The following is a 23,014-nucleotide window of genomic DNA, read 5'->3' on the forward strand; positions in this document are numbered from 1 at the left end:
GAAGAAGAAGAAGAAGACCTGTTGAATTTGAATAATGTGTTAGTAGCAGTAATTCATTCTGCAACTGGCGCTATAATTTCATTATAGAATTGTAACAAACATATCGCGCTAAATGTCTACCATACAACACCTTTTGAAAGTCAGCTTCAGAAATGAGCTATTGACAAACTTATAAATAATCGAACCCATATTATGTACTAAATAAGCGAAATTAGCCTTGACTGCAACGCAGCAACACATAGATGCACTAAAGTAATTGTACCAGTTTTGGTCATGTTTCTAATTTGGCCAGATTTTCGCATAACTCCGAAAATAAAGCAATTTCCGAGGGTTTTATTAGCTGAAACAGGAGATACATCCCTTACGCTTCTTTGCTGTGAAAAATGATCGATAGTTTTTGGTAAAATATACATTTTTCAGAGTTGGCCAAATTAGGCACTAAGGTGGTCAAAAGCGGTACACTTCTTCTTCTTCTTCTTTTATTGGCATTACATCCCCAAATTGGGACAGAGCCGCCTCGCAGCTTAGTGTTCATTAAGCACTTCCACAGTTATTAACTGCGAGGTTTCTAAACCAAGTTACCATTTTTGCATTCGTATATCATGAGGCTATCACGATGATACTGTTATGCCCAGGCAAGTCGAGACAATTTCCAATCCGAAAGTTGCCTAGATCGGCATCGGGATTCGAACCCCGCCACCCTCAGCATGGTCTTGCTTTGTAGCCGCGCGTCTTACCGCACGGCTAAGAAGGGCCCCGGTACTCTTCCCCTATGCAAATATTTAACGAAGAGAAATTTTTCCGGCAACTATGTGCACAGAGTACTTTGTCATGTAGTTTGTCACATGACATGTGATTAGCATAATGGTAGATAGTTAAGCTAAGAATTCTTGCGAATTATAACTAAAAGTGCTTTGATCCCTATTTATTCCTAAGAGTATTTGGGACCTTCCGTAGCTCTGGAGGTAATGGAAATTCTTAAGATTTATTTTGCAAAGCATCTGAACTGGACTCTGACAACAAAAAGTTTTTCAGAGTCCAGTTCGGGAATCACAGGGTTAACTGCCGTGAATCGCATATTTGTCCCATATGAATAGGAAACCCAGCAAAGATGGGACAGATATGCGATTCACGACAGTTAATATGCTATATTAGAGTTGCAGAAAACCTACTGTTATTTCTTTTGAGTAGCATCCAGAATCATCAAATTAGTTTACCTTCCAATATTCTATAGGATTTTCTAAGGGCATACAAGTTTTATTTAGAATATCAAAACTTTCTTCATTATGCCAAGATTCTATGATAATCGTAAAACAATGTCCTTGATTCACATTGCCAGAATAATACAATTTTTGCTTAAAATGAATGCTAGTTTTCTTTGGGTTCTCTAATATCTTTGGGTTCATTTTGGTATTCTTGAATGTTTTGTTATATTTTGGTTTTAACCATTTCAGGACGACTTCCATTGAACCGATACGATTTTATTTATTATCAATTCAGTAGAAAACAAAAGTGGGATTAATGAAGTTGGATTTTTCTCACAATCCGTACGCAAAACCTAACTTCGGAAGTGGTGCGCTGTTTTCGTTTGGTGATGCGCTATACAGCGCACCAATTCCGAAATAAGATTGCATTATGCGTATATGCTTATTGAACCAGATTAGGTGTATACCGATGATGAGGACATTGCAAATGCCTTGGTCTGGTAGATATCGTGGGTTGAACTCGAGAACGTTTTGGAGTACCTTGAGCATCTCGTATTCCTGAATATTAATCACTGGCTTAGCGTACAAGATGATTCATCTTTTAAAGACAGGACACCGTTCTCGACCAGAGGTCGTACAGACTGAACACTTAACACCTAGAGACAACGGACAGGACACATAACACCCAGTGGACCAGTGGAGGATTTTTCGATCACGAAAAGTTTCCTCCTTACTGGGGCGGGAATCGAACCCACACTCCCTAGGCACATACGTATAGACGATTGACGTTACTGACCGCACGGCTACGAAGCCCACATCTTGTCTGAGTGTTCAGAATTGTCAAACAATGTTCAAACATTTCAAATTCAGTTGTTTGCTTTGAGAAACGAAATCTTCCAAAGGTTTTGGATATCTGAGACCCTTTTATAAATTTAAAAAGCATTATTATTCAGAATTTCGCGTTGATTTTTTAAATGCAAGATTCTCTATGTCATAGGGTAACCGTACCCTTAGTGGAGGTAGTGGGGTTTTAATGAGATTTATCATATTTATATAGTTTACGATGGTTTCAGTTGATGCGTCGTGCTTTAAATATCCTGTTAAATGCAACTTATCTTAAGATTTCGCTTGAAAAACTATTGAAAACAATTATTATTTCCTTAACAAAATTGACTCCCTTGCACCTAGTGGTGCAACTGCACCAATAGTAGCGAGTCTCATAAGAAACCAATGGATAGCACCACTATGGGAACCAAAATTAATTTTTACCGCCACTAAAGGCACAGTGTACCCATAGTGGTGCAAGCAATACTTGGTATTTTTTTATGTTAAATGACATATGTCTCATTTTTTTTAGCAAATTTATTAGTTTACCTGTTGACTAAGATATTAAAGCAGTAAATTTCCCATAATTATCAATTATAAAAACATATTTTCTTTCGTGGATCTACTAATACCTCCACTATTGGTACCGTTACCCTACGCACTACCAGAATTTTGTGCATTTCAAGCTTTTCCAACCAATGATTGATTTTTAAAATCTAAGATTTCCTTGCATGAGCATTGATTTTTCAAGAAATTTCCAGAATTATTTACTTTGCTTTAAACTCCGTCTGGGTTTTCTTTGTAATTTCTGCTTTTAAGCATTATTTAGAAAATATGTTCTATTAATTATTAAATTATTAAGACATTTTTTTGAGCCTTTCAGTGGAATGTCTGTGGGGCCATTGCGCGGCCGGTAATAAAGTTAATTAGTTCAGTGCGAGTTGGCTCTTGTTTCGGACGGCAGAACGATCGCGCGATTTGCCGAAATTTTGTGTTTTGCATTGCGCGGCCGGTAATAAAGTTAATTAGTTCAGTGCGAGTTGGCTCTTGTTTCGGACAGCAGAACGATCGCGCGATTTGCCGAAATTTTGGGTTTTGCATTACGCGGCCGGTAATAAAGTTAATTAGTTCAGTGCGAGTTGGCTCCTGTTTCGGACGGCAAAACGATCGCGCGATTTGCCGGAATTTTGAGTTTTGTTTTTCCTTAGGACGGTTCGTAAGTAAATTGATGAATATATTTTATTATTTTTACAGCATATACTGTTATTGACAAACGCTCTATATTGTCGAATAGAGCTCCCTATTATTCACTTTTCCCACTAACACAAATTTTCCTTCCCGAGACATCTATGAAGGTAGTATGGGTTCCCTGCATCTTCACTAGTAGATGTTGAACTAACATTCCTTCCCTTACTTCCGTGATTGTAGGGACGTGGCCAGGTATACAACTGCTACTGTATAGGAAAAGGTACTAATCCCAAGTACCAATTTGCGACAATATACAGTAAATTGCTCAATTGAGCATTGTATAGTCACCCACGATTTGTACAATCACATATGCTATGCTATGCTATGCTATGCTTCAGTGGAATGTCTGTGGGGCCCTCCTTAGCCGTGCGGTAAGACGCGCGGCTACAAAGCAAGACCATGCTGAGGGTGGCTGGGTTTGATTCCCGGTGCCGGTTTAGGCAATTTTCGGATTGGAAATGGTCTTGACTTCCCCGGGCATAAAAGTATCATCGTGCTAGCCTCATGATATACGAATGCAAAAATGGTAACCTGGCTTAGAAACCACGCAGTTAATAACTGTGGAAGTGCTTAGCGAACACTAAGCTGTGATGCGGCTCTGTCCCAGTGTGGGGATGTAATGCCAATAAAAAGAAGAAGTGGAATGTCTTCACTTGTCATAAGACGAGTTTGTACCGTCCCATTTGATTTTACCACTTGATTGTACCTTGACAGACACGTATTTCGACCTCAACATTAAGGTCGCCTTCAGTGTCTCGTACTTGACTCGACTAAGTCGAAATACGTATCTGTCAAGGTACAATCAAGTGGTGGAATTAAATGGGATGGTACAAACGCGTCTTATGACAAGTGAATTATTAAATTATACGATCAATTTTGATCGAAAGATTTTGACCCTTCCTTAGTCGTAAGGAAATATTTTCAGACTCCAGTTTTTAAAACGAGATAAAAGAACTCAATTTCCCACAGCGTTTGAATCTATGAAGTGCCAAATTAATTTCCTAAAGGCGGATTTCAAAAAAAATGAACAAATACGCACTGTACGTCATGCTGCCTATTTATCAGGCGCTCGTCGGATTAAGGTCACTCCTGACAGAATCCAAGTTTCAAAGTGCTCGCGTTTTCGGGGGCACACCACTCGATACGGAAGCAACGCACAACTGTCATTTTTATTTTTTCACTCAGCAAAGCTGAATCAACAAAAATGACAGTTGTCCGCCGCCTCCGTATTGAGTGGTGTGCCCTTGAAAACGCGAGCACTTTGAAACTTGGATACTGTCAGGAGTGACCTTAAATAGCTATTGTAACATGGTTAGTAACTTTCGTAACGCTGGTAACATATACATATACTCGTAATTTCAAGAGACCTCGATATTAATTAATCCAGAACTAACTAAATCAGTCATTTATGTCAACGAAACTCAATAGCGTTCAATAATACCATATATTTCGCCTTATGGATGCCTAATTTTGTAATACTAATCTTGTTTAATACCTTAAAAATGAATAAGATTTATATGTTAGTAAATTTCAGAATTTGCTCACATACAAGCATATAAGTGGTATATTAGTGTCTCAAAACATGCCCACATTTGCTATTTAGCTTTCACTGAAGAAATTTTTGATATCCCTTTAATTTTTTACGTTTTTGCTTTATGAGAAGATTGGTTGCTACATGCTTCTATAATTTCCTCAATTAAAATCAATTGTTTCTTCGAAACAAATCAAAAAAATAGGCATATTTCCATATCATTAATATAATAATATAATATTATTTTCAATATCAAATTGAATTTGTTCCAAAAACCATACATTTACCAAAATTCCAATAAACGTCAAATCCCGAAGAATTTTCAGTATAAATAAGCTGTTTTTTTACATAATTTTTAAAGATTTTTTTCAAATCCTGGAAAAACTTTTATGAATTTTCAAAGAATTTTTTTCGAAATTTCCAATGGAAATTCTTCCATTTCACAAAAGCATTTCTTTTAAATTTCCATAATTTTCCGTACGAAATATGCCAAAATAATTTCAATGGAAACTGCTGAGATTTTCCAGTAGAAAATTGAAAACAGTCTATCTGAAACTCCAATAATGTTTTTCCCGAGGAAATTCCTATGAATTTACAAGTGGAAATAACGAAAGAATTGACGGTTGTACTTTTGACGCATTTCAAGTAGGAATTCCTTAAGAAAATAAATGAAAATTTTGAAGAATTGTCGATGAATTTGGCAATTTCTTGTGGAAATTCCCGAAATTTTCTTAATAATTTCCTGCCCAACTTCCGCTTAGACACGCCCAGCTAACAAAAAGTTGCCGAATTCCACGTGACACCCCCCAGGATTATGTCTTTTGGTGAGAAAATCAATCTTTCAAAATTTCAGCTTAATCGCTTGTTGCATAAGCTGGTGCGATTTGAAGGTTGTATGGGGATTTCAGTCAAAATATATAGGAAAATACACCTCCGTCACTCATTTGATCTTGAAATTGGTACTTATTTCTTATTGCTTATTATCGATTGCTCAGAATTGCAAAAAGGGCAGTTGGTATGTTACAGAACAATTTCACAAAACATTGTACGATGATTAAATGAGCTTTTATATAGTTTTCGGCTGATGCGATTGGATCAATAAATCTAAAGTTACACAATCCAGCTCCTAATAAATCAGATGAAAGCTAAGCAGAGCAATTTGCATACTATTTCAAGGGGTTATCCATTTTTAAAAATTCAGTCAAATACATAGATCTACGTTTGTCTACGATGGGGGAGGGGTTGGGGTGTTATACCAAGAGTCTACACGTAGAAGACTTCATTTTTTTTTTTTTTTGAAAACAATCAATACAGCATCTTTTGTGTGAAGTAGACATAAACGGATTTACAAAAATATTTTCGATTGATTCAGTACTTGTGGAAATAGATGGGATGGACTAGCGGGTAGAGAAGTACAGAAAAAATCACACATGTGCGTGGGACCGACTATTTGTGGCAGCGTTTTTGGCTTCATGCCGAAAGCATTGGCATTGGCGTGGATTGACGTTGCAATTTTTTATTGCGCTCATTTCGTTGATTTTTTTAGGACACCTCCGGAGTTTTTTTTGCAATATTTTAACGGGAAAATCTTTTTAGTTTCTCCGTAATGAAATTCGCGTAAACTACGGAAAGGTCAAAAAGCTAAGTAAAAAATTCACGTAAACCATGTGACGCACGATGGAGTAGCTAAAACAAATGGGTGGGCTAAACCCCATATTCAATTTTCGAATTATTGCATGGTATTATATTTTTTTTAAATTTTCTTTAATATGTTCTTCATTATGTGTCATTGATTTTTTACGTTTATTAGTATTAATTACAAATACTAGAATAAGAGATCAGCAAAGACGCCATCTTGTTTCCAATCGAACCGGTTCCAATTCGACTTGTTTACGTTTTACATCCATAAGAAGCAAGCAAAAAGTTCAAGTGCTGCCAGTATTATTTTCACGATTCATGTATTTTCATACGTTGCGATTTCGACAGATTTTCACTCCGCCGGTCTCTGGTTATAGGGTTGCTAGTATCAATGAGATCCTATCAAAAAACATGTTACACGGAGATTTGAGATTACACATTTTATGTTTCAAAATCTTTTCCACTTCGAAAAGATGTATGGAGCTGTCAAAAAGGTGGGTGATTTCCAATTTATGAAAATGTGTTAAAAGCACCCACCTTGAAGATGTTTCATGTGGTCATTAATGTGGGTCTTTTCCACTCTATTTTGGCTGAAAATAAACTTGACAGTTTTGACAAAGCCAAAAGATTGTCGCTTCATAGCAAGCGTAATTTTTCGTGAAAATATTGGCTTTTTATGTAAAATAATTAAAAATTTATTCATATATACTATCAATAGCCTACAGGTAAGCCTAATCTAAATATAAATTGTTCCGTTTCTATATGAGATTTCTTTCTTTTTGTTTTAAGATCTGAGGGATGATCATTCGTCATGGAGAAAAAGAAGAAGCGTATTGGCATCCTGTCCAAGCCCTGCTCTGCCGTTCTCCGCATAATTGTCCCATGTTATCTTTGATGAAAAAATCCAAACTCGAGTCAATTTGTCCAACCAATTTATAAAATCGATTCGATCTTAAAATTTAACACATATTTTTGGGATGTTATGAGCGTAGGCAACACTTCTCCGGGACATAAAACGAATCCCTACTTATTTAAACGGTTTTCAGCCTCTATTATTATCAGACAACAACTTTATTTTTTCAGTGGGACAAATTGACTCGAGTTTGAGATTTTTCATCAAGGGTAACATGGGACAATTATGCGTAGAAGGGCAGTGCTGCCCCGCGAATAGCGTATGCCCGCAAAATTCTAAACTATAACAGAACATCATAGAGTACGGTATATGTTCCGCTTTAAACCATAATCAGAATGATTCATAGGACCATTAGCTAACTGTTGCTGGATAAAGTTTTGACCACAATGATAACCGTTTTCTGGAACTCGACCATATGAGCAACGGGTTGTTAAGAATGTTAACCATTTCAAAATTCAATTTTGCACGAACAAAATTCTCACTCGAACAATAATACAACCGTATCTTGTGAAGTTGAAAATCTACCGACAGGGAATTGGAATTATGGTTGGGGTATATGTAGACCATATTATGTATAACAGTTGATGGTATGGTTCAAAAATAAACTGATTATCTTTGTCATTTAATATTTATCATAATAATCAGGAAAACAAATTTATTTTAAACATTGCATTTTACACTTCTTAATGAAAGTTATCGTGTGGTACGGTCTGCTTCGTTACGTGACTCGATCATATTATTTACAATTGGTTACAGTACAGTTGGTTTGATCTCAATCATGTTGAGGCTGAAACAAAGAGAATACATTTGTTTAATCAACTAATATTGAATAGAAATATGACAATTCTAGTTAAGATTTTAATTATGTATACTTGATAAACGATTTGACTTTCGTTCAACTCGTGTCACGTCATTGCGCAACTAGTACACATTGTTTCATTGTTTGCGATTAGATGCACAATGATGAAAACTGCAACTAAAAGGGAAAAAACGATTTTATCGAGTTCAGAAGTTTGGTTTAGAACTGCACAGGATATATAAGGAGCTCACCTGTCACATCCAAACTATCTAGCTCTGGCTCCGAGCATTTTCTGCAGCGTGTCGATCAGGCACTCCTTGATGTGAGTCTAGTCTGCCTTTGTGACCGGACCTCACTTCAGTCCTTAATAATCAGGAGGTTGAAACGCCTGTCATCCGCGGTACAATGGCGCTCTACCCAACATCGTTTTTTGGTACTTCTGTTTTTGTTACCCAGTTTCTGGGTGGTATACCCGAGTTCAGCTGCTCATTTTGTGTGATTGGTTTGTACGCAGTTAGTGCTAATTATCGGCAATTAAATTTTCCTGGCGAAAACTTGCAATTAGTTGAGGTACATCGAGCCTTTTGTGTTTGTATGGCTTCTTTATGCCAAAAAATAACTCGTCGATACTTCCGAAGTTTTGTTATCGTGAATTAAACGAAATGAAAGCAAAAGCATAGTACGCCATATTGAATGAATGGTGGGTAGGTGTATTAGCCTTCTCTTCAGTCCGTAGGCAAATTTAATAAGAATCTATCCCAGAGTGCGCTGCGTTAGATTGAGTGAAACCGGCTTGTTTACATTCTAGTTTGAATTTTTGATTATCAAAATTATCTCAATATTTATTCAACACACCTTCATTTTCCATTGGCAATGGGTTTTTCTATCGCTTATCTTTCTACTCTGACCAATCCTGTGTGATTTCGATCGAAAATAACAATTCCGGGAGTTCATAACCTTTGGTCCGGATCGACATTTTTTCAAATTTCTCTCGAAAATTGTATGTAACAACTAACCGGATTGATGTGGATTGCATAGAAAAAATAATTTATCTATAATTTCCATAGTTTTTGATCTCCCAAAAAGTGTATTTTGATCAGAAAATCGGAAAATGTTCGTCTGTGGCATGTTTCCGTTGGATTATTTTACCACCCATCACGTTTTTCATAGTTTTCAATCTGACTACCAGATGTCGAAGCGATCGCTGAGTTTCAAATAAATTTGCCTATATCTCAGCTGCCAATTAGCTCCAACTACAGCATGTTTATCAAATAGTATGTTGGTGTTGAACATTCACGGGGGTGTGACAAACCATTTCATAAATAATGATCTAACCGTCCAAGATTTTTTTATGTACAGGTTATCCGACTTGTCAATATCCCCAACTCCTCAGCCATCTTAGATTTTTGTATGGAATTTATGCTCGTTTGTTTACGTTTTGCACTGAAAATGTATGTTTCCCCCCCCCCGCGCTGGTTATTCCCATCTACTGACGAAGTCGGATAACCTGTACATAAAAAAATCTTGCTAACCGTCGATCATGTTGATCTTCGTATCGCTTTTCATAGCCTCCTCGGTATGAATAGAATCAAGAGGACGCCCTGGCGCTGGATTACAACGTATATGCTCATTTTAGTTTATCCTGAAAACAATTTAAAGTGCTAGTCTAATGGCAGGGATACTAACTATTTTATATAAATAATATTTGAACTTAGTACTTACTTGACAGATCTGACCCAGGAATTTAATTCAATTTATTCAATACGTTCAAATTTCAAAAAGTTTCTTAAAGTCGACCGGTCAACTGATATTTACAATTCTTATGCTAAGATAGACTTCTGCTGAAAATTTCAGCTCGATTGGTTGAAATTTAGGTGTGCTTCAAATCGATTTAGTGTTTTCGGCATGATTTTGCCCCTAAAAAAATCGTAACTCTGAGTGGGATGAACGAAATTCATTGCAACAACAACTAAATGAAAGCCATACCTATCCTCGAAAATTTTGTAGAACATTGTTTTGTAATCGGAACAGATCTTCTATGTGTTTCAACAGATTTCGTCCTTCGAGATACCCAAAAATCAACATTTTTCGTTAAAAAAAGGCCTATGAAATCTACATACAGATATTTTTTTGGATTGAATTTGTCGGGAAGTTGCAGCTACACATTCATTTTAGTATAGCCCGATATTAAATCTTGAGCAAGTATCAAATAAAAATAGAAAAAAAAATAGTAGTGGATTCACATTTTAATTTGCTTAATTGATTGCCTTATTACAAAGACTTGCACGCTGGCAAGCATTTTCATCGAACAAGTTACCATTGCTTTTCAATGATCGTCATCCAATATTTTTGTTGGGACCTGAGATGTTGAGACAAAGTAATCATTGGTGACTTGGTAGAATGTCATTCAACCGTAACATCATCCTGCAACGACAAGCGTATCTGGTGTAGTTGGTAGGGCGTTCGGCTGATAATCACAGTGTCATGAATCGAATCGCACAGAAATTGAACAAAAGTTTTGTTCGACAATTTTTTAAAAGAATCCCTAGTGTAGGATCCCTAGTGTTAGGTTTTTAGTATTGCGCTGTTCACACTAAATCGAACATCACAGATTGTAAGTGTGACGATTCCAAGCTGTGTTCAAAAGTGTGGCGGTGTCGATTTCAATGGATTTTTACATCGATAAATGCAAATGATGTGAGAACCATGTGCTTTTATTTTGAACATTTTCTTCTGACATTTTCGCATTTTGCAATCTCTTGCAGTTTTTGCTTCTCATTGATGGCCAAGTTTACCAGTTGTGCAGTTTTCATAATTATTTCCTACAGAAAATATTATTAATTCGTGGGATTCGATAAAAAGAATTCGGCAACTGTGCACACGCAATGAAAAAGTGTGATTATCAAAGTGCAACATGGATTATGTTTCAATACCAACTGCAATACACAAAACATGATTCATACTCTAGCAACCCTATATTATACACTAGGTAGAACGCTTTTTATACCGAAGTTGGAGTTTCCTCCAGCTACAGGCAACTTTCCCATCTTCGGAAGTGAAGATGCGCGAATCCAGCGTACCAACTTCGGAAGAAAGTTCGATTCGGAAGTCCCGACTTCCAAATTCTCAGTTGGTGCTGCGTCGACAATATAATGACAGTGTAATAGACAGGGTGTCGACTACCTGGAAAGTCATGGAATTTCATTTTGGACCTGGAATGTCAGGGGAAGTCAGGGAATTTTGATTGAGATCAGGGAAAAAATCACAAAACCCAACATTGAAAATGTATAGTGATTTTTTTTAATTTGAGCAGTATACTAAACTAAAGACACTTATGCCAATGAAACTCTGATCCAATTTTAATACATTGAAAAAGGACCAATAACAGAACTGAAACGTCGAATCAGAATTAATATAGCGTTTTAGCTGGTCATGAGACTGCATAACCGATAAACAATACTCCGATGCAGTTATAGTCGACAACCCCCTCCACTATCAAGCCACAGAGAAAATCAAGCAATAATGCTAATTTTTGGTGTGGCCGTTGGCAGTATCTAGACTAAAAGTCTACTCCGGCCCCTTTTCTTGGTCCCCATCATGCTAATCGATTTATTAATCTCTGAGCAATAACAGAAGTTCCAAAGCCACGTTGCTCAAATGGTCACTGTTGAGACCTGATCCAAATAGTTTTTTTTAAGTCCTCATTAATATTTGAATTGTTTGCAGTTTCCTTATTAGTAGCGTTTGAGTCATGTTCCCATCAAACAAAAGAAGCTCTGAAAGCAGTCGTAACTGAATCAAATTGCTTAAATAGGCCATAGTCCAGAACCGTTCAACAATCATCAAACATGTTCAACCTACAACCAACAACTAGATATTGGGAAGCTTGTAAAAAAAAACGCCGAATAGTATTTTTGTGGACCTGCGACGGCACTCCACAGCATGTTTTACAAACATTTCGTGAACTTCCATTTTATGATGGGCTTAAAAAGTCATTGGTCGACCCTCACGTCCTTAGGTGGTCAAATTAATGGTCATGTAGAGAGAATGATAGTGGATAAAAGCATCATATGGTCTACCTCATGTACGTAGGTGACGATTGTCTCAATTAAACGTTACTAGATACTCCATAATAATGCTCGAACGCAAGAGGAGGATAATATTGTTGTCATGTTGCCAATGGTAGTGTTTCAGTTTTACATTCACTGCTTTTGATGTTTATAGAGCAATGTCATCAAGATATATTCTGGTTGATCTTTAAGAATTTTGTTCAGAAATTACTTCAGAATTCTCACTGAAACATAAAAAAAATCCCAAATGTATTTAAAAAAGCTGTATCGATAGTTTTATTCCTGGAGCTCCTCGATGGATGTTCAGTAGAAAGCTCCGCCCCAAGAACTTGGTATGGTATTTACTCAAATTTAAATTTAATGTCTCTTAATGTGAAGGCATTCATATAAAAAATATGCCAAGGAATCTTCAAACATATTTCCACGAGTTCTTCAAAAAGCTCTATTAGATGTTCCTTATTAAGTTTCATTGGTTGTTGCAGTTTTCTGACATCTAGTTGACAGTAGTTGAACTTTCTATAAATAAAACAATGCTGGAGCTCCAAGACCGTTTTAGAAAACCAACTAAAAATCGATCAAATAAATGGAGTAGGTGTAGGTGTAGTAGGTGAGACTATGCCACTTCTTCACAAACGCGACCTATTTGTTTCGGATATTTTCCATGAGATCATTGCTTTATTTAAACCGAAGGCAACAATCGATAAAAATTAAACGACCTGAGTGTATTATTTATTCAGACTAAGGCTGTTAGGTTTTGAAATAGTCATCAATTGAATTCAATTATCTGATCCTAAGCCAACCAGTTCCAAATGACACGAACCCCAAGCGTTTCAGCAATAGAGAGTAAGAGAGTACCTATCTCGCATACACGATAGCCGATGGTCAACCAACAGCTGGCTGAGAAGAAGGAACAGCAAATCTGTAAATATTGTACATAAATCAGTAGCAAATAATACGTTGAAGAACAAACAAGTACGGTCGGTCGTTTCTTTGGTCCCTAGATGACACAAAATTTCCTAAGTGTTGAGCTAAACTGCCAACTTTATCTTTGCGCGCTCGAGTGATACGGTGCAGTGGTAAAAATCGTCAAAGTCCCTGACGAGACGAGTGCATTTGGTGGAGTGCTTTGATTCGCAGTTCACTTTTCGGGGCTAATTAAATTAGTTAAGCAAGTCCTTCGAGTCCGCACACGAGTATCGTGAACATTTGGTCCTTCGAACCGGATCGAAGGCATTTCGTACCGGAAAGTGATTCCCGCGGTAGTGCAATAAAAAGCAATCTGACCAAACGCGCGCGCTGGTCATTGGTGGTGGCTGCCATTCAATTGTTGGCATTTTCGATTGCTTTGTGCGAACTAATAGTGCGAGTGCGCTGGGAGGCTTTACCAAGGCGGGTAGACCTCGTTCGTGTGGGAGACAATAACATTCAATTAGCGCACTTAGTGACTGTTTCGCGCGTGGGGATAGTACCAAGGCGGGTACTATTCGGCAGCTGTGGAAGTGATAAATCACGCAGTTTGATAATCGCGACGGTATTTGGGTGGACGGAATAGTGACTATCTGTTCAAGTGTTTCGATCGCGGGTGGAAGTTTCAAACTTTCGAAGCACATTCTGCCGTCGACATACTATTCGTGCGTGATTTGCGTGAACAGTTTTGCGCTTGAGAGTGCACTAAGGCGAGTGTTACTCTAGTGTGGTGAAGAAGATCGGACATTGTTCCTGGCCATCTTGTGAACTTTCTGTGGCCATTGTGGGTAGGTGATTTGCCCTATTCATCTTTCGCCATCTTCACCTCTTGCTAGCGTGTATTGAGCAAGACTCGGTGCCATTGGAGCCGTATGGCGCAATTTCGTCCTTTTGGAAGGCATCCAGTCCCCAGGAAAGCTCTCGGAGAGTCTGTTCCACGTTAGTCCTGCATGTGGCTAGCAGTAGCCGTGATTAATTATAGTACGTAAGAAAGTGGGTAGCTTTTTTCTTAATTTGCTATTGTGGCTTGGTGAGACGGCCGCGAATCGAGTGGAAAACCGTTCGCGCCCTCGATTTGCGATACCGCGTAGAAGTGGGTTCGTTCGCGACGGGAAGGAGAGATCGATTCGATATAAAACGATCCACTTCCGTCGAATCTTAAACGTCGCGAAGGGTTTTTACACCGCGACGGGAAGGAGCAAATCGTTCGATTGTGTATCACCCTCGCCGGTTCGGTTTCGCGTAGAAACGGTTAGTTTCGCGTCGGGAAGGATTTGATCGTTCGATTTAACTGCCGTTTCCGTTCGTTTTCGTTCGCGATGCCTGCTAAAGAGGAGAAGCAGCTGGCTGGTAGCTTAGCTCAGCGCAAGTGCCTGTTTAAAGTTTTTGATGCGCTTGAGCGGTTCATCCGTGATTACGATCATGATCGCGACAGTTTCCAGTTGTGTGTGCGGATTGATTCACTGGACAAGATGAACGAAACCTTCGCGGAGTGTCAGAGTGTGATCGAGAAGTTGGATGCACCAGAGGCTCTGGATGAGCACATCGACGAACGCGTTGAATTCGAGCAACGGTACTGCAAGGCAAAGGGTTTCCTTCTCTCGAAGCGCGCCGGGGATCCTAACCAGTCGGCATTGAACGATTCGATACACGCTCCACAGCAACATCAAGCAAACTTCCACCTCCGTCTGCCAAAAAATCGACCTACCGAAGTTCAATGGGGACTTTTCACGTTGGATTTCATTCCGGGACACGTTTACTTCGATGATCCACGTGAACGGCGATATTCCCACAGTCGCCAAGCTCCAATACCTTCTCCAATCTCTCGAGGGTAGCGCCAAGAAACCCTTCGAATCGGTCGATATCGCCGCCGATAGCTACGCTACAACTTGGGACGCTCTGCTGAAGAGGTACGACAACCGGAAATACCTTAAGAAGCAACTCTTCAAGGCGCTGTACGAGCTGCCCGCAGTGAAGCAGGAGTGTGCAACACGCATCCACGGTTTGGTCGACGATTATCAACGTCATGTTCGCGCCCTAGCCAAACTGGGCGAACCGGTGGAATATTGGGACTTGCCACTCATCTACCTGCTCTCGTACAAGCTGGATCACGCCACACTACGTGCAAGGGAGGAAAAGACCAGACACCAAGACGATGTGAAGTATGATGAACTGGTCGATTTTCTCTACCAGCGGGTGCGGATACTAAATTCCGTCGGGCCAGACAGTTATCAACCAGCCTCGTCGAAGGTGGCCGGCTTCCAGCAGAAAAGCTTCAAGCAGAAAGTGTCGGTCAATGCATCAGCCTCATCCACTCCCAGCTACTCCTGTCCGCTTTCCTGTTCGGACAGTCATTCCATCCGAATATGTCCGGTGTTTCTTGGGAAGAACGTCAGTCAACGCCGAGAGTTGGCTTCCCAAAAGCGCCTGTGTTGGAACTGCCTCAGCGTTGGTCATCAATCCAAGAAGTGCAATTCCAAATACAACTGCCGTACATGTCATGAGAAGCACCACTCGCTTCTACATGATTTCGCTCCAGCGAAGGTATCAGCTACGCCAGCAATGCAAGTAAGCACAACAGAGCCAGCCGTGTCGTCGAAGTCCGCTGTTTCTACAGTTTCCTCCGTTCAGCAACCGCTTCCATCCACTTCCCGCCAAGTTAGCATGGCAGTCCAAACTGCATGCACCATGACGCTGCTTGAAACGGTTGTTCTCAACATCGTTGACGACCACGGCATCTCGTACAAGGCTCGTGCTCTCCTCGATTCGGCATCGATGTCGAATTTCATTTCGAAACCGTTGGCGAAGATCCTCTTCAGCCGCCGGTCTACAGTGGACGTATCCGTCGCAGGCATCGGATCCTCCACACAGAAGATTAGTAGTGCCATTACAGCAACCATCGAGTCGGGAGATCGAACGATCTCGATGAAATTGCAGTTTTTGGTACTGAAGCAGCCATCGTCGGAGCTACCAACTACGCCGATCGATATTTCAGCGTGGAAAATTCCAAGCGTCGAGCTAGCAGATCCACATTTCAATGTTCCCGGAAACGTAGACCTCGTCATCGGTAGCGAAACGTACTGGGAACTCCACACGGGACGGAAGATTTCTCTAGGTGAAGGTTTTCCGTGGGTAGTCGAAACTCTCTTTGGTTGGGCGGTCACTGGTCCCGCATCTCGCTCGGCTACCTGCATTCCACGGTTCTGCTACCTCTCCACTGCTGACGATCGACTGGAAGCCGCTCTACGCAAGTTCTGGGACATGGAAACAATTCCATCGGCTCCAGTTCGATCTACCGAAGAAAGCATATGCGAAGAACACTATGCTGCTACTACGATGCGCAATTCCGCAGGGCGGTACATTGTGCGTCTTCCGAGAACTGAAGATTCCGAAAAGGTTCTCGGGGAATCAAGGTCGATTGCCGATCGTCGCTTCCTGAGCTTGGAACGGCGATTAGATAGAGATCCTGCTACCAAGGACTCATACCACCGATTCATGGAGGAGTATCTACAACTTGGTCACATGCAAGAGATACCAGAGCTTGTAGATGATCGAATTGAACACTCCTTTATTCCCCACCAAGTTGTTTTCAAGGAACTCAGCACGACCATGAAGGCCAGGGTAGTTTTCGACGCGTCATGCAAGACCTCGTCTGGCTATTCTTTGAACGACACGCTTCTTGTTGGACCAGTCGTCCAGCAAGACCTCTACTCCATCTACACGAGATTCCGGACAAAACGCATTGCCATAGTAGCAGACGTCGAGAAGATGTACAGGCAGGTATTGCATCATCCCGACGATCGCCGTCTCCTTCGTATCCGCTATCGCAGATGTCCATCCGATCCGATCGCTACGTTCGAACTACAGACCGTGACATACGGTACGGCTAGCGCACCGTACCTTGCAACGAAGACACTCCAGCAGATTGCCATCGACCAGGCGAAGTTCTATCCTGCTGCTGTCGACCCAGTGGTGGAAGATTTTTACGTCGATGATCTGTTGTCCGGCGCATCTGACGTGGAATCCGCCAAAACACTTCGCCTTCAAGTCACTGCCATGCTGGGTTCCGCTGGATTTCTGCTGAAGAAGTGGGCGTCGAACGCTCCAGAAGTCCTCCGTGATGTTCCGCCAGAAGATCTGGCCATCCAACCTCTCCACGATCTGCAGGATGAGCAGATAATCTCCACGCTCGGCCTATTGTGGGATCCAAAGGCCGACAACCTTCGATTCAAGGTAGAAGTACCTCTCCCGGCGGCCATCCTTACCAAGCGGAAGGTAATGTCGTATATCGCCAAGATTTTTGACCCACTGGGCCTATTGGGTCCGGTCATCACAAAGGCAAAGCTCTTCATGCAGCGCTTATGGGCATTGAAGCATGACGGTGTTCTCTGCGAGTGGGATTCTCCATTGCCGGATCAGCTGCAACACGAGTGGAAGCAGTTCCATACCACGCTTCACATTCTAGCTACAGTCCAAGTTCCTCGCTTCGTGTTTTCGTCAGTCGGTGCTACTATCCAGCTCCATTTCTTTTCCGATGCATCCTCAGTTGCATATGGAGCTTGCTGCTTCGTCCGCACGGAATCGGCGGAAGGTATACGAGTCCAGCTGTTGACATGGACGCCGCTATCCACGCACCACTCCATCGTAAGACTAGAGCTCTGTGCAGCACATCTGGCAACTCAGCTCTTCAAGAAGGTGGATGCCTCGCTGAAGACCACCACCACCGCCTATTTCTGGTCCGATTCCAGCACCGTACTTCAATGGCTGCGTGCAGTTCCAACCCGCTGGAAAACATTTGTTGCTAACCGCGTGTCGAAGATCCAGGCCACCACAAGTATCAACCACTGGAGGCACATAGCTGGTTCCGAAAATCCTGCCGACGATATTTCGCGCGGCCTCAATCCAACGGACATTATCAACTGTTCCCGTTGGTGGCATGGCCCTTCCTGGCTTGCACTGTTACCTGAATACTGGCCCAAGACCGTCATCGACCAGGAGAACTCCCCCGCAGCGTCCGAAGAAGGGCGCAAGGCACCGATTGTGGCAATGACCGCCGCACAAGCAGATTTCTGTGGAGATCTGTTTTCTCGTTACTCTCGCTACAACAAGTTACGTCGTGTGGTTGCATTCTGCGGCCGCTATATCCAGCGATTGAAGAAGCGCATAGAGTTGCGCAGTTCCGGATCATCTCTTCCTCCGTTGGCCATTAGTATCCGATCCATTTCAACGTCCATCGTACCACTCACCACTTCCGAGTTCCAGCACGCTGAATACCTACTCTGCCGTTTAGCGCAGAAGGAAACATTTGCTGAGGAGTTGTCGGATCTTTCGAATGGCGAACGTGTCGCCAAGTCATCATCGCTGAAGTGGCTGAAACCGTTCGTGGATGAAGACGGTACTCTTCGCGTCGGTGGTCGCCTACGTAACGCCGCACTATCCGTCGCAAACAAGCACCCGATCGTTCTGTCCGCCAAACATCCGCTGTCTGCTCTGCTGGCTAGCAGTTTTCACATTAGCCTACTGCACGCAGGGCCACAACTCCTGCTAGCCACTCTCCGTCAGAAGTTCTGGATCCTTGGCGGCAGAAATCTTGTCAAGTCCGTCTTTCACCAATGCCACACTTGTTTCCGATCCAAGCCCACTCTAGTCCAGCAGAGCACAGCCGATCTGCCGGTATCGCGAGTGTCGCCGACGCGTCCGTTCTCCGTTTGCGGTGTCGACTATTGTGGACCATTTTACGTGAAGTCAGCAGTACGAACCCGTGGCCCCACGAAAGTCTACGTGGCCATATTCGTTTGTTTCTCAACCAAGGCGGTCCACATCGAGCTAGTGAGCGATTTATCGACTCCAGCGTTCCTAGCTGCACTCCGTCGTTTAGTCGCCCGCAGAGGAAGGATCGTCGAACTCCATTCGGACAACGCCACTACCTTCAAAGGAGCTTCGCATGCACTCAACCGAGTCTATCGCATGTTGAAGACTGAAGCCGCCGATCGAAACCAAATCTTTGACTGGTGTTCCGGAAACGAAATCACCTGGAAGTTTATTCCACCGCGAGCACCACACTTCGGAGGCCTCTGGGAGGCCGCAGTCAAATCGGCGAAGAATCACTTGCTGAAGGTAGTCGGCAACGTCAATCTTGCCTACGAGGATCTACTGACCTTGTTGGCACAAGTCGAGATGTGTCTGAATTCTCGGCCCCTGACACCAATACCGGAGGACCCAACCGACCTTGACGTTTTGACCCCAGGACACTTCCTTGTCGGAAGCAACCTCCAAGCTGTTCCGGAATCCAACTGGAAGGAGACCGCCGACAACCGTTTGGACCACTGGGATCGCACCCAGAAGCATCTGCAGCAGATCTGGTCCCGCTGGTACCCCGAGTATTTGCAACAACTACAGTCCCGTGCAACCAAAGGTTGCAATCCGCCCGTCACCATCGAGGTTGGCGCCATCGTCATCATCAAGGAGGACATCGTTCCGCCAGCAAACTGGCCGCTGGGAAGAATTGTCAAGCTACACCCCGGAAAGGATGGCATCGTTCGTGTGGTGACCCTCAAGACAGCGAACGCCAACGAGGTGGTGCGCGCCGTAGCTCGCATTGCACTGCTTCCGACACCGAGAACAACGTAACAGAAACCAGGTAGAGCAACCCATTGTGGGAGAACTTGCTCGATGCTCACCTGCGTTTCTGCAAAGGTAATTGCAGGTCCAATAGTTTACCATTACCCCGTAAGATCTACCTGGTCTTTTTCTTTGTTCCCGGTAATCTACGACGTCCGCTCTACAACATCATCCATCATCCTGAGGCACGATCCCGAACTCTCGTGCCAATCAGTAGACTGCATCAGCAACGCCCAGCGTCTACGATGAATTGCAACGACAGCTGAATAATGACCCCCATTTGTACATAGTAGTTATTAAGTTGAAACATTCCTGTTTCAAGGTGGCCGGAATGTTAGGTTTTGAAATAGTCATCAATTGAATTCAATTATCTGATCCTAAGCCAACCAGTTCCAAATGACACGAACCCCAAGCGTTTCAGCAATAGAGAGTAAGAGAGTACCTATCTCGCATACACGATAGCCGATGGTCAACCAACAGCTGGCTGAGAAGAAGGAACAGCAAATCTGTAAATATTGTACATAAATCAGTAGCAAATAATACGTTGAAGAACAAACAAGTACGGTCGGTCGTTTCTTTGGTCCCTAGATGACACAAAATTTCCTAAGTGTTGAGCTAAACTGCCAACTTTATCTTTGCGCGCACGAGTGATACGGTGCAGTGGTAAAAATCGTCAAAGTCCCTGACGAGACGAGTGCATTTGGTGGAGTGCTTTGATTCGCAGTTCACTTTTCGGGGCTAATTAAATTAGTTAAGCAAGTCCTTCGAGTCCGCACACGAGTATCGTGAACAAAGGCCGAAGTGGCCTGTGCGGTATATAAGAGTCTTCTCCATTCGGTTCGGTCCATGGCTACACGTCGCCAACCACGCAGTCTACGGATGGTCCGCAAGTCATCTTCCACACTTTCTGTCCTGTCCAGCAAATCTCCTGCAGCGCCACGACGTCGAAGTTGCGGGGATGTAATTCATCGTAGATCATCATGTCGGAACCTGCGAAACCTAGCAGTTCCATGTTCCAAGCTTTCAATCGTGATACTTTATTCGTCGCTTAGGTCTTTGCCGATTATATCGAGTCTGCTCGTAAAATTATTGGTTTTCCAGGCGGCTTATTGGGCCTGCGCAAACCTCCTGTCTCGTCGGAGGGCCGTCGTGTCAGGTCTGTTTAGTGTCCCACCTGACACCAGGACTTGTGCTTGTGCGCTTTAAGCGGCTTTGGCGGATTCTACTTGCGGATACATGCAGCTATTTATAGAAGTTTAATACTGCCACTGTCAAACAACACCACATCCTCGGACATAGTCCCTGCTGCCCGAGAACTGAGTGTATTCAGACCAAATTATTTAGAGTATTGCAGTGGTTAGAATGTTTTTGTGGGATTACGATGTTCACGAAAAGACCTAATCCGTAGGATTTTTTAACGCCATTACAAGGATTTCTAGGAGCTCCCACGATTGTTTGAAAAGATTTCAAAAGTCGTGTCAAAAGATACAAGATTTCACACAAATTTCCAGAAGGCTAAAAAAACTTCAACGATATGAAGAAGTCCGTCAGTAGTCTTGGAGGTCTATTGCGACTCCAGGGAGTCCGTGAGAATTTCCAATGGTGGATAAAGGCAGTAGAAAACTTAAAACATAGTTACGGGATTTTTCGTTTGAGTTCACTTTTTAAAAAGCAAATTTAATTAACTACACATTTATTACCACACTCGCTGTTATTACAAGAAAGAGGTAGAGCCTCGTGTGCTCTACCGTTTTATAGAATTATACTGCTGATGCAGTGAAATATTATTCCTATCTCCTATCGGTGCCTTACGTGGCGTGATGCGCCACGGTTCGCGCCAAGCTACCTGTTCACTACTATTAATAACCCTACTGTTTTCCTAACGATTCCCCCTCTAGATGGAAGTCGTCCTCGGCTTCCTTGATCCTCGAATTCTGTGGGATGAATCTCGGCTGCTGGATGAAATGATGTCCGCTGTTTACCTTTGTCGGTCCTAGTGTTCCTGGTTCAGTAAGTCTCTCCAAGTTGATCGTTTCTTTGTTAGTTTGTCCTGGTTCCCAAGTTGATTTCGATTTACCCCATAGGGATGATAAAACGGTCCATGTAACTAATGCTGCTAAAAGTATCAATATTACGGTTGATAATGTACCAAACGAGAGCCATCCAACCAGATGCAATTTCCAATGTAGATTATCTGCAGTCATGTTTAAATGTTCAATATGACTCCGGTGTTCCAGGTTGAATTCCTGTAAGTACTGTAAAGGCATTTTATTTATAATTTTGGAGGGAGTTACCATTATTCCGGTTGTTGGGAGATACAATCTTGCAGGTAAGTCAGTATTGCTGTTAGAGTATTCCTCGCCATTTAGCTTGATGGTACAGCCTGAAAACTGAATCAGATATGATCCTTGTAGTTTCCGTTCATGTCCCGAACAATTCGAGTTGAGGATAACATGTTCGGCATTAACTATAATGTTTGCGTCGTCCACTCTTTTTATATAGTTTTGTCCATATACCTTCTCCATAGGACAATGTGCTGGATCACCATTGATTAACTGTTGGATGCATTTTTCCAACGGTTGTAACTGTGTGTTTTTGCAGACGTATTGATTTCTGTGTTTTGTGCAGGGATTGTTCATCAAAAAGGAGTTAGGTCCCTTCAAGTAGTACTTTGCCGTAAGGTGTATACGATGTCCATGGGAAATTACTGGTTCTATGTAGCTCAATTGATACTCTATATCTTTGACACGTGGAACTTTCAGCGTATAGATGATTTCATTCTTGCCAAATAGGACGTAGGCTCCAGAAATGTCCAATATATCGTTGAATAGACTAGTACCGAGGCCGCGATTAGTGAGGAACTCCTGGGCTACTGTTGTCTCGTCCGTGGAAAGTATTCTGCTACTTGGTATGTTGAATCTAGCTAATGTTATTGCTTCCTCAATTGTCCCTAGCTGGTCTATTAATTCATCTATATTGAATATCAAATTTATTGAGTCAAACCCTTCTACTGTTACGTCGTGGAGGTTAGATTGAAAGCTAACTAGAGAATTTATTGCTCCTGTAATGTTACTCAACCTAATGTTCAATGCACTGTTAATTATGATCTGCCTATTATTTTGATCTATGAGAGAATTTATTGTACTATTTATCATTCTTAGGTCCTCCGCATCCGGACTCCCGGATACGTATTTCCAA

At 41.9% G+C, this 23,014-nt stretch overlaps 1 protein-coding gene across 1 annotated transcript in view; it reads left to right on the forward strand.

Annotated features, from left to right (window-relative positions):
* The window catches only part of LOC134225009 (protein ROP), a 69,722-nt gene that overhangs the window by 4,057 nt on the left and 42,651 nt on the right, over positions 1-23,014 (forward strand). The window lies entirely within an intron of this gene.

Source organism: Armigeres subalbatus, chromosome 3, assembly GCF_024139115.2.
Source record: "Armigeres subalbatus isolate Guangzhou_Male chromosome 3, GZ_Asu_2, whole genome shotgun sequence".
Lineage (NCBI taxonomy): Eukaryota > Metazoa > Arthropoda > Insecta > Diptera > Culicidae > Armigeres > Armigeres subalbatus.